At 32.6% G+C, this 12,250-nt stretch overlaps 1 protein-coding gene and 1 long non-coding RNA gene across 3 annotated transcripts in view; one reads left to right on the top strand and one right to left on the bottom strand.

Annotated features, from left to right (window-relative positions):
* LOC126740739 (failed axon connections) overlaps positions 1 to 12,250 on the bottom strand; it is a 224,499-nt gene that overhangs the window by 191,525 nt on the left and 20,724 nt on the right. The window lies entirely within an intron of this gene.
* On the top strand, positions 3,041 to 5,238 carry LOC126740761 (uncharacterized). The gene is made up of 4 exons (XR_007661991.1): positions 3,041 to 4,491; positions 4,545 to 4,604; positions 4,664 to 4,942; positions 5,000 to 5,238. It is a non-coding gene; the product is annotated as an uncharacterized LOC126740761 (long non-coding RNA).

The following is a 12,250-nucleotide window of genomic DNA, read 5'->3' as shown; positions in this document are numbered from 1 at the left end:
TGCCTAAATCAACTGGATTAATTTGTTCCTTAATATGTTTCATGGCTTCATTACTTCATACTAACACATGATTTCGTAGGCTTGATTTCTAAGCTTAGGTAAAGTTCTAATATCCTGCTTTAACGATATTGCCTCTACAGGCTTAAGAATTAAATCAGTTTTACGTTCGAGATCCTTCACTTTTTTAACACGCTTTTATTAGCTCGGGTTGTATGTATGTAACGAAATCTGTGAGCTTCATTTTCACTCGGTTCTAAAAATCTGATCAACTTGAAACTTTGCACACATATTAAGGACCAATGACAATGCAATAATTTGGTAACAGTTTTTTATTATCCTTATTAGGACTGCCAGGATTGATAAATTCTAGCTTCTGTATTTACGGACTTGGTAAGCTAGACTAGCCGATTTAATAGTTGAATAGAAGTCCATGGACTTCTAAAACATAAATTCTTTTTTATTTACACTGACACGCAAGTTTGGTTAACACTCAAAAACAATATATGATCAATGACATTTAAATGGGTCTGTTTATAGTTGCACGGACGGCCAGCAGAATTTTGCTTAATTATACGTTAAATTCATTGTAAAGGGTGTCCAAATAGGAACGCACGTTTTGAATTGCGCAGCATTCTTTTTTTATCGCAGTATGTTAAAAAAAAACTGAAAAGAATAATGTAAACAGTTTGCGATTAGTAGCCATGGAACGATATACGATCGAACAACGAATTATTATTGTTAAAACACACTACAAATATAGATAATGTTTTGCGGAAACAGTTCGTAAATTGCGGGGCATTTTTGGTCGACACGATGCACCAAATCACACGACCGTCCAAAGACTAATTGATAGATTTGAACAAAATGGTTCTGTCGTGGATGTAAAAACACCAGTGCGTCACCGTACTAGCCGTTCTGCTGAAAATATTGCCGCAGTGCGTGAAAGTGTTGGCGAGAATCCGGGAACATCTATCCGTCATCGTGCACAGCAGTTGCACATTTCGAAGAGCACTACCCACCGAATTCTAACAAAAGATCTTCATTTACATGCCTATAAGATTTAATTGACCCAAGAATTAAAGCCAGTGGACCATGCGACGCGCCGTACATTTTCTTCTTGGGTATTGCAAAAACAACAAATGGATGTCGATTGTTCGAAAAAAATGGCTTTGTTAATAAACAAAATTGCCGAATTTTGGGGCGAAGAAAATCCTAGAGTCATTCATGAGAAGAAAATGCATCCATTAAGAGTCACTGTTTGGTGCGGACTTTGGACAGGTGGAGTAATTGGACCGTACTTCAGAACAGTGAACGCTATCGTAATATACTCACTGAGTTTTTATGGCCTCAATTGGATGGTATGGATACGGGCGGTATGTGGTACCAACAGGATGGTGCGACATGTCACACTACACGTGAAGCAATTCAATTGTTGCAAAGAAAGTTTCCCGGTCGCGTCATTTCACAGAATGGAGACCAGAACTGGCCCGCAAGATCATGCGATTTAACGCCTTGTGACTTTTTTCTTTGGGGTTTTTTAAAATCCCTCGAATACGCTAATAACCCAACAATTCCAGAGTTGAAAAACGAAATTAGACGTATTATTAGCGAAATTGGGCCGCAATTATGTGAAAATGTAATTGAAAATTTCTCAAAACGAATAAGAGTCTGTCACGAAAGTCGAGGCGGCCACTTGCCAGATATTATTTTTTACGTTTAATAGCAGTGTATTAGCTTTACATTAAAATATAAATAAAACTCAGTTTAAAATAAATTATGACTTTTATTTACCAATTAAAACGTGCGCTCTTATTGGGACACCCTTTATATTAAAAAGAGCGCATCGCTGTATCAAGGGAAAAAATATTAATTCAATTTACCAAAAACGAAATGTATACTAGAAGAAACTAAATATTGAAGGAAAGGAAACATACTGAAATAAAATATCTTAAATATTTATTTATTCTGGTGATAAATAAAGAATTAATTCATACATGGTGTATGAATTAAAAAACCTTTTGCAAGAATCAATTAATTCTTGCAAAAGGTTTTTTAATTATTTCGGCAAAATATTTTGCCATTAAAAAATACTTAATTAAGCAAAATCTTAGAAAAACTCAAAGTAATTTTTTAAGTTTATAAAGGATAATACCAACTTTATTTTTAATAGAATATCCTATATATGCTTTCAAATTGCGATTCTACTTAAAATTATAGACGTATTTTATGTATAATGTCCTCTATCTAAATCTATACATTTTTGGCGTATTGACTATTGAAATGTGACCAATTTACACATTTAACATTCTATAAAATCTAAGATTTGTATGCTTTGAAAAATACCTTAAAAAGATAAGCTGTCACCGTTAATATCACCCCTATAAAAAGATCATGACTTAAACTGTGACTATTACTTCGTAATAAAAAATGGTGTTATAAACCGAGCAGCAGCAAACTGATATTTTAATAATTTCTGGTTATGGCGATATAATCAAGAAAAGGTTTGCAGACTATTTAATAAAATATATCTAAATATGAACTTATGTTCATCGCAATCAACAGTAAGCAAAATTGATAAAAAATATCGGGAGCATGTCAATGTAAGAAATTTGCTGCTGGCCGAAATACCGTTCTTTCTAAAGAAAATAAGTTAAATTTACGATTAGCACTTCAGGAAGATTCTTGGACGTCTTTACGTCTGTTGGCAAGAGATCAATATTTTAATACAAATTCGATATTTAGATATTTAAAAAAGGAGCCTTATCATCCCTTTAAAGTTTTAATTTATAAGAACTCCTTAAAAATGATCCAGAGAATTGCCTAGGAGCCTACGAAAATATGATAAGCTTATGCGAACAAATTCCAAATTTTTTAAACAATATGATATTTCACAAATATATCGATATGTTTATTTCGATATATAAAAAACTTTACTAATAATTTAATTTCAATTTGTGTGATTTTCATCGTTTACCGCTATCACTTTTAAGGTGCTTGAGACAGACCGTAACGGTTAACCTGGTTACGTAGTGACTTAGTGATGCAGCAAAATCCATAACAAGAAGAAAAGAAGAAGAGCATCTTTTGACAGATGACATAATGTGTGCATGTTTTTGTCAAATGTAATGTCAAGTCAAGTAATATCTTATTGGTTATTGTCTAGTGTATAGTCTTTGTCTTCTATGGCCTATGATTATTGGTTATAGTACGTCGTGTTTTTTTTGTGGTCTCTGGTCTCAAAAATCTACTTTTAGTTTTGGTTTTGTGCAAAAAACGTGTAAATAGTAAATTCTGTTTCGCGAGTCGTGAGTGCGCGAGTTTTGCAAAATACTAAAATGGCACCACCCAGAAGTAACATTTGGCTACATTTCACAAAAATTTCAAAGGAGCAAGCTCGATGCAATATATGCTCAAAAATCTTAATAAAGACCTCAGGGAATACCACTAATCTTAACAGTCATTTTAAGCAGAAGCATTCGGATTTAAACAAAGGCAAGGATGGTGAGTATGGTGACGGTGACGGAAGTGCAAAGTCCTCGGCAAAATCTAAAGATAAAGACGCAAGTGAAAACGAACCAATTCCTGGGGGTTCTGGAATATGAGGACATAGGGCCGGTTGTATAAATCAATTTTGATCTTAGGTTCGGCGGAACGCCGATCAAAATGTGAACTGCGTTCATTCGATATTCTGTTGTTCAATGTAAACTGAACTTTAGTTCAGCTGAACTGAGGTTAGTTTAGGTTGGCACTACAAATATTTAGTTACTTTTGGTTTTTTTAAATTTTTGACATTTAACATAACCTAAAAGGAAAGGTTTGTTTTGTTTTTGTTTGATTTGGCGGGCTGGGTTGCTTGCAAGTAAAAAAAAAAGTAAAAGCAGTAAAAGTTTATAAAAAGTGTATTTTCTACTTGGTGTGGCTGGTACTACTAATTAAACTTGATTTTATATACCTATACGTAAGTACAAATTGACATTTTTGCAAGCCGTTAAATACTTTCGAATTTTATTGTAGTAGGTATTGCTTTTATTTTATTGGGTACAGTGTTTGGTTTTTGTATTTATTATTTGTAGATTCTTGTTTGGTGGTGGAATATTTTATAAATGGATTCTTGTAAGAAAAGAACTGTTAATTTCAGTAAAAAGGAGGTTGGCATATTAATGAGCCTTGTACTAAAATATAAGGGCACAATTGAATGTCGAAAGACTGACAAAATGAACAACGATTTAAAGCAGAAAGCTTGGGAGCGTCTATCAAATGAATTTAATAGCATTTATGGAGAGCCTTTCAGAGATGCAAAAGTTCTTCGTGGCAAGTATGAAAATCAAAAAAAAAGGTCAAAACAAAAATTTGCTGATGAAAAAACATACCTACGAGGAACTGGAGGAGGGCCTGTAAAACCTAAGATAATTGACGATATCGACAAACAAGTTAAAGAAATTATAGGTACTCAGATGACAGGCTTTGATTCAGAATTTGATGGAGATAGTAGTAAGTTTTAGAAAAATTAATAATAATTCAATTAAAAGTTGTATTTGTTTCAGAATATGGCAACATGCAGATGAAAACTCCTGAGGGATCTCGTTTTAATATTTCTGATTCAGGTAAGACTTTATCGTTGTTCTTAATTAATAGCGTCTATCAATGATTTTTTTTTCAATAGAGTTACCTAATGAAGACATAGAGCAAATGGAGGAAGATGGCAAAGATTCCAATGAGGAAGATAGTTTATTGTCAGGTATAGGTAAACGCTATCCCTATACTTATGTTTCAATTATTAGTATTAATAAACAATATGTTTAGATGACACTTTCTTCTATTCTGACTATTCTTATTTTAGCTGCTTTACCTACCAACTGGAACAAAATAACCCCAGAAAAGCTTCGCACTCCAAAATCGAAGCCATTGAAAACCATTTTGAAGAAGTCTTGTGCTAATAAGGGTAAATTTTGTAATAATTATTATATTTCAAATTATTGAAATTTATTTTAATTTTAAGAAAATAAAAATGTTCTGTCAAATAAAATTATTTCCTGGGCTGCAAATAAAGCTGAATTAGTCTCCAAGGAGACAGAATACCTTGAAAAAGAACATCTTTTGAGAGTAGAAATGATGAAGGAACGCCACAAACATCAAATGGCACTAGAAACAAAGCAGATTGATAAAAGAATTCTTATTCAAGCTAAGAAAGCTGAACTAGAGCTGGAGATCCTTCAACTGAAAAAAGATCAGCTGCTATCTGCTAATAAATGATGTCTGTTTTTAAAATTTAAAAATATGTATTTGTAAAATAAGTTGTATTTTATTTATAAAATAAAAAATGGTTTTTAAAATTTAACCAATTCTTGTTAATTTTATGTGTTGAAATGCAAAATTAAAAATGTTTTTGTGGTGGGTGGTGGGTGTCAAAGTAATAAAAACCGTAAAAAAAGTTTTTATTGCAATTTTGAGTTCTACTCATGTGCTACATTATCTAACAAAGACTGAAAATACTCAGTTATCAAAGCTTGCCGAACCACATTATTTAGGGCTATATTCTCAACACCTGGTTGTACCACAGGTATAGGGATATTTCCTAATTCAAGAGCCGCTTCAACTTCTTCATTTACAAGGGGAACGTCATCTCTCAACATGCATGCAATATTATGAAACACTGCATATGAGACAACTATTGCTTCCACTTTTTGCACATTTAATTTAATTCCTAATGCTAATATTGGGAATCGACGTTTTAATGCACCAAAGCATCTCTCTATTGGGTTTCTCGTTCTTATTTGTGCTTCGTTGAATAAATGTTCTACAGGAGTGGTTGGGTTAGAAAGTGGTGTAATCAGGTATGGTTTGTTACCATATCCACTATCACCCACTAATAAATTTTCGCCAAAATCACCATTTTCAAATCTAGCTCGTACTGTTGAGTTCCTAAATATATTTGCGTCATGAGCAGACCCAGGCCATCTGCACACAATGTCCCAAATTTTTAGTTGTGAGTCGCATATTGCTTGTATATTAAAAGAATAATAACCTTTTCGGTTTCTAAAATTTTTTCTTTCTTTGGTTCTTCTCCACCAGGAGATTGGATTTTTACGTGGGTACAATCCAAAGCCCCAATACATCTTGGGAATCTGCTAATGTTGAAAAAACCCTGTCGAACATTATTTATTTCTTCATCGGGTAGTGATATATAGGTTTCATGCATATGTGCAATTGCCCGGGACACTTTATTAATAACTCTGCTTGCTGTAGATTTGTCTACACCAGAAAAATCTCCAGCTGCTTGCAAAATGCACCCTGTTGCAAAAAACCTTAAAGTTAGGAGTACCATTTCTAAAGCCGATAGTGTGATGCCTTAAAAATATAATAAGTACCTATATCATAATGCGTAGTAAAATAAATAAAAACATACTAATTTTACCTTCTGATTGTGAAAGAGATTGTGGGAGAAACACATTCACTAATGTAAGCAACTGTCTTTTCCGTCAATCGAAATCTTTGTAAAAATTCATTATCTGTCCATTTAGTAAAATGATCAGGACGTTCTCTGAATGTCCGTGGCATTCTAGGATTCATTACAGCATTCACAAGACCCAAAAAATCTTCATCATCATTAATAACTTCGTCGTTAAATTCATTCATTTTTATACTTTTTCACTTGAACGAAAGTTCAGCTTCTTGAACGGCGGCAAGTGGGCGTTCACTTGAACTTCGAATTTGAACTTAGACCAGTGTCAAATATTATTGATACAACAACTTTTTTACTTTGAACTGCAGTTCAACAATAAACTACAGTTCAAAGTGTTTATACAACCGGCCCATAATGTTTTTAATAATATACTATTTCTTTAATTTTATAATATTATACTGTTTCTAGATAGAAACGTTATAATATCATAGAAAATATTGTTCTTTTTCTTTGTGTTAAATTCTACAAGGTTTTTTTTATACCACTTGGGTTTTACACAAATAATCAAAACCTTTTACATATCCAGAAAACAAATGCTGAAGAAAATATAGATTTAATGGATAATGAATCTATATCGATGGAATCAACACAATCGACTGTCACAATAGATCTGTCACAAGAAGCATCAACGTCATCAGTGTCATCAGTATCAGAATTTAGTAGTGGTATAGAAAACACAATCTATTAACAACATTATAACAACCAACAATCACAAGTTTATTAAAAAGGTCCGCTCTTACACAGGAAATTTTTTTTAGAGGGGTCCGGTAAAGTTAAAGGGACGTCTAAAAAAAGATTTTTTTTTTGAAAATTTTTACATAGAATGTTGAGTTTGAACATTTTATTGATAAAAAAGTGAGGATGAAGTAAAAAAATGCAAAATTTTAAAAATTATAAAGGATTTTCTACTTACGTATGATTCACAATTACACCCGGCTTAACTACACTCTATTTGCGACTAGGCATTACGTTGACCATTATATATGCTATTAATTTAAATTTAAAGGCTTAAGTAACAAAATTCTGCAACTTAAAAGGATTTACATCACTTCTTTAGGTGATAAACACAAATTTCCACACGCAAATCAGGAATATCAATTAATCTAATGAAACAAGCAACTCCTTTGTACAAAGTACCTAGCAGAAACACAATTAAAAACAAAACTGATGAAAAATATGAATCTGCTTCCATTCTGTTGAGGGATATTTTAAAGAATGTGCAGTTTTTACTGTAACTACTGACACATGGACATCTGACATGCAGACAAAAAGTTTCATGGGTATTACCATATATTTTATTAAGGATCTCAAACTAATTTCAACCACCATTGGAATTACAGAGTTATATGAATCACACACAACAGCATATATTGGATCAAAATAAATTGAAACTTTAAATGAATGGGGAATTGATCTCGAAAAAGTAGTTACAGACAATGCTGCAAACATTGTAAAGGCAGTTAACGACGACACATTTGGGAAAAAGAAACATGTGCCGTGTTTTGCACATACTTTGAACCTTCTTTGTGAAAATGGTATTAAAAACACAGAAGGTCTCCAACCACTCATTGAAAAAGTAAGAACAATCGTATATTTCAAAAGAAGTGTCAAAGCAAGTGATCTACTGCGTAAAATGCAACGCGATGCTGGGATACTTAAAGGAAACCTTAAAAAAATGATCCTAGACGTTAAGACCACATGGAATTCGACGTTTTATATGCTAAAAAGATTCTTGGAACTTATACACCAATAATGCTAAGTGGAATCGAGTTGGAACAACTGAAGGAAATAAAGAAATTGCTCTATCCTTTGGAGCAAATGACTAAGGAAATTAGTAGTCAAAATTATGTTACCATTAGTAAAATTATTCCAATGGCAGCAGGCCTATTTAAAACGTATGAAAGTGACCAACGATGTCTTAATTATCAAATAGCAAAAAATTTAAAATCAGAACTTATAAAAGAGTTTTATAAGAGATTTAACGGAATTGAAAGGTCTTTTTTACCCTCAGTTGCAACTGTTGTTGATCCGAGATTCGAAAATCTTCATTTTAAGGATCCAATTGCCATATCAAATGCCATAAGGCACTTAAAATCTGAAATTGCTTAGGCCACTCAAGGGGGATCATTTTCCTCATCATCAGAGTCAGAGCTTGTTTCAGATCACGAGGAAGAAACTTTTGACATCACAAAAAAATTGCCCACTCAAAGAAAAAAACTACGACCTCTGATGTTGGGCCCGATGAAGTAACACAATATCTTAGTGTTCCAGTCAGAAGCTTAAAGGAAGATCCTCTGGAATTGTGGGGGGAAATGAAGGGTGTTTATCCAAACTTATTAAAGGTGGCAATCAAATACTTCTCTGCAGTGGCAACTTCTGTACCAAGTGAACGGTTATTTTCAAAGGCTGGTTTGACAGCAACAAAAAGTAGAAACCGTTTGACTGGCAAAAGATTATCCAAGTTATTTCTTTTTTCTGAAGTTTCCTTCCAGAGACTTTTCGCGTAATGTAGTTTTCGAATTTCGAGTACTAATAAATGTACGGTTTAGTTTTCAAGAAATTTTTTTTGTTACTTAATAAATTTATTTTTGGAAATAAATAATTATTTTTTGTAAAGAATGTGGCTGTTTTTTAATTTGTAATATTTCCAACAGACAGGGTGTCTCACGACGAATAGACGCGATCGATATCTCAGAAACTAATTTTTTTTAAAATTTGAAAATTGAGCAACATGGCTCAATCGATGGGGACCACACAACTAAAATATTTTGACAGTTGTGACGTTTCCGGTTATACCGGAAGTAGGTGTCAACTTCGTTATTTTTAATGGAACACCCTATATATTTTTACATTTTTGGCTTCCACGTGAAATTCTAGGTATATTTTGTGTATAATGTCCTATACCTAAGTGTAACCGTTTTTGAGATATTTTTAATTTCATGTGAAAAATTATGTTTATAAGCCCTAACATAATTACCGATTACTCCCTTTTAGTAGCCTTTATTTATTGGTTAGTTTCGGTTTTATTTTAAAGGAAGGACCACTTTAAAAGACTATTTTAATATTTGGCTTAAAAAAATATATAGGGGGGTCAAAAACTAGTATTAAAAATTAAAATGAAAAAATCATTAAAAGTCAATTTTTTTAAATGGAAACCCCCTATTCTTATAATTTTTTCATAAATATAATTAAAAATAAGGTTAACTTTATATAAGGTTATCTAGTCCAAAAATTGATAGTTTCCGAAATATTGACAGTTTAAATTTTACCTAATGTTAAAAGCCGTATAGTTGTACACGGCTCAAGGATTGTTGATTAGTTGACCATGACGGTTGTCATAGTAACCGCTAGAAGCAGCAGTAAGATAATGTATTATAACAGAAATGTAACTTTTTAATTAAATTATACATTAAATTACACTTTTACGAAGAAAACTTAAATAGCACGTCACTTATAAATTTAATGCATATAATCCATTGTCTTACTGCCGCTTCCAGCGGTTACTATGACAACCGTCATGATCAACTAATCAACAATCCTTGAGCCGTGTACAACTATACGGCTTTTAACATTAGGCCAAATCTAAACTGCCAATATTTCGGAAACTATCAATTTTTGGACTAGATAACCTTATATAAAGTTGACCTTATTTTTAATTATCTTTATGAAAAAATGATAAAAATAGGGGGTTTCTATTTTAAAAAATTGACTGTTAATGATTTTTATCATTTTAATTTTTAATGCTAGTTTTTGACCCCCCTGTATCGTTTTTTTAGTTAAATATTAAAATAGCCTTTTAAAGTGGTCCTTCCTCTCAAATAAAACCAAAACTAACCAATAAATAAAGACTACTAAAAGGGAGTAATCGGTTATTATGTTAGGGCCTATAAACATAGGTTTTCACATGAAATTAAAAATATGTCAAAAACGGTTATACTTAGGTATAGGACATTATACACAAACTATACCTAGAATTTCACGTGGAAGCCAAAAATGTAAAAATATACAGGGTGTTCCATTAAAAATAACGAAGTTGACACCTACTTCCGGTATAACCGGAAACGTCACAATTATTAAAATATTTTAGTTGTGTGGCCCCCATCGATTGTGCCATGTTGCCAAATTTTCAAAATGTTTGAATAATTAGTTTCCGAAATATTGATCGCGTCTATTCGTCGTGAGACACCCTGTATATTAATGCTTTGCGACTTGTGACATTTAGCAATTTAAAAAAAAAAATCGATATATTGGATATATCGATGTTTTTGTTATGATATATCAAATGTGTCGATATACTCTTTCGATATATCGATATATTTTCTTATTTTGCCATCGCTAATCCAATCACCTACTCAATTCAGTGACGACGGATATCGGAATTAAAATGCAGTATAATTTTCACAATTTGGCAATTCCGCATAAAGATATTGATGGATTCAAATTTCTGCGCAAATAATGTGCATCTAGTAACTCTTTTCAGTGCAATTAAAAACTTCAGACTGGATTATCTTAATAAATAAGCTTAATTAACCGTTTTTAGATTAATCGTTTTATTTTTCAGGATCTTTCTCAAGTTTAATAAAAACCAGACTTCGTATTTCAAGGTCGACCCGAAACACACCAGTGGGATAGTACATCATTTAAAAAACGGATGTTTCTTACGACTGCAACTTTATTACTGCCAGATGGAAAAGTTATAAATTAAAACACTCAGCTGAAATGAAATGAAATAAATTTTATTTTGAGTTCAAGGTGTTAATAAGACTGTAAAAATTATATGAAAATAAAAATTTTCTAGCATCAGTAGCAGTTTTTATTTCAAAACTTGAGATAACACAATTTTTATAACTATAGGGGATAAAACTGAAAATCCTTAGATAGGGCAAAAGCAGGTAGTAAATGTTATTTATCTGAACATATGTTTGAAAGAAACACATTTTAGGGTTCCTCTGTGTCCCTCGATTAATCGTTTTAATACCTTCCCAGACATTCAGGTCGTCGAAGGCGAAGGCTATAAACATATTATATACATCTCTTACTCCTTCGTTTTCTGGTCAATTGCCTAAAGGAAGTCACATCCCCTCTATTTTCCTCTTTCATACAGATTCAAAGGAATTTCAGCATATTGTATCGGCCTTGCCAAATAAATACTCTGCTGGTCTTGATGAAATACCAATCAACATATTCAAAACAGCTAGTCACCATATAAATGTGCCTCTAGCTCACATAATAAATGCCCGTCTGCACATGGGAATCTTTCCATCTAAACTAAAAAAGGCGAAAGTTCTTCCAATTTTTAAAAATAAGGGTGATGAGCAGGATGTAGAAAACTATTGACCAATATCTCTCCTTTCTTCAATATTAAAAATCTTTGAGCGAGTCATTTATATCCATATTATGAACTTTTTAAAAAGGCAAGCTATTCTTTCAGATAGCCAGTCTGGTTTTAGGCCCAATCATTCAACCCAGTTGGCAGTTTTCAAGCTTATATCCTTTGTGATTGAAAATGTTGACAAAAAAGAAAAAGTTGCCGGACTCATTTTCGATTTATCGAAAGCATTCGACACAATCAACCATGGTCTACTGCTGTCAATCCTTGAAAATTATGGACTGAGGGGAAACTGTGCCAGACTTATAGCCTCTTATTTAGATCAGAGGGAACAAACAGCTTGCCTTGGCTCTGGTAATGGTACATATGTTTACTCAGCGACATCCTTGGTGGTACAGGGAGTGCCTCAGGGTTCAATTCTAGGCCCAGTACTATTCATATTATATGTAAATGGACTC

Source organism: Anthonomus grandis, chromosome 9 (assembly GCF_022605725.1).
Source record: "Anthonomus grandis grandis chromosome 9, icAntGran1.3, whole genome shotgun sequence".
Taxonomy (NCBI): domain Eukaryota; kingdom Metazoa; phylum Arthropoda; class Insecta; order Coleoptera; family Curculionidae; genus Anthonomus; species Anthonomus grandis.
Note: the sequence above shows the minus strand (reverse complement) of the source record. Positions and strands in the feature narration are given on the sequence as shown.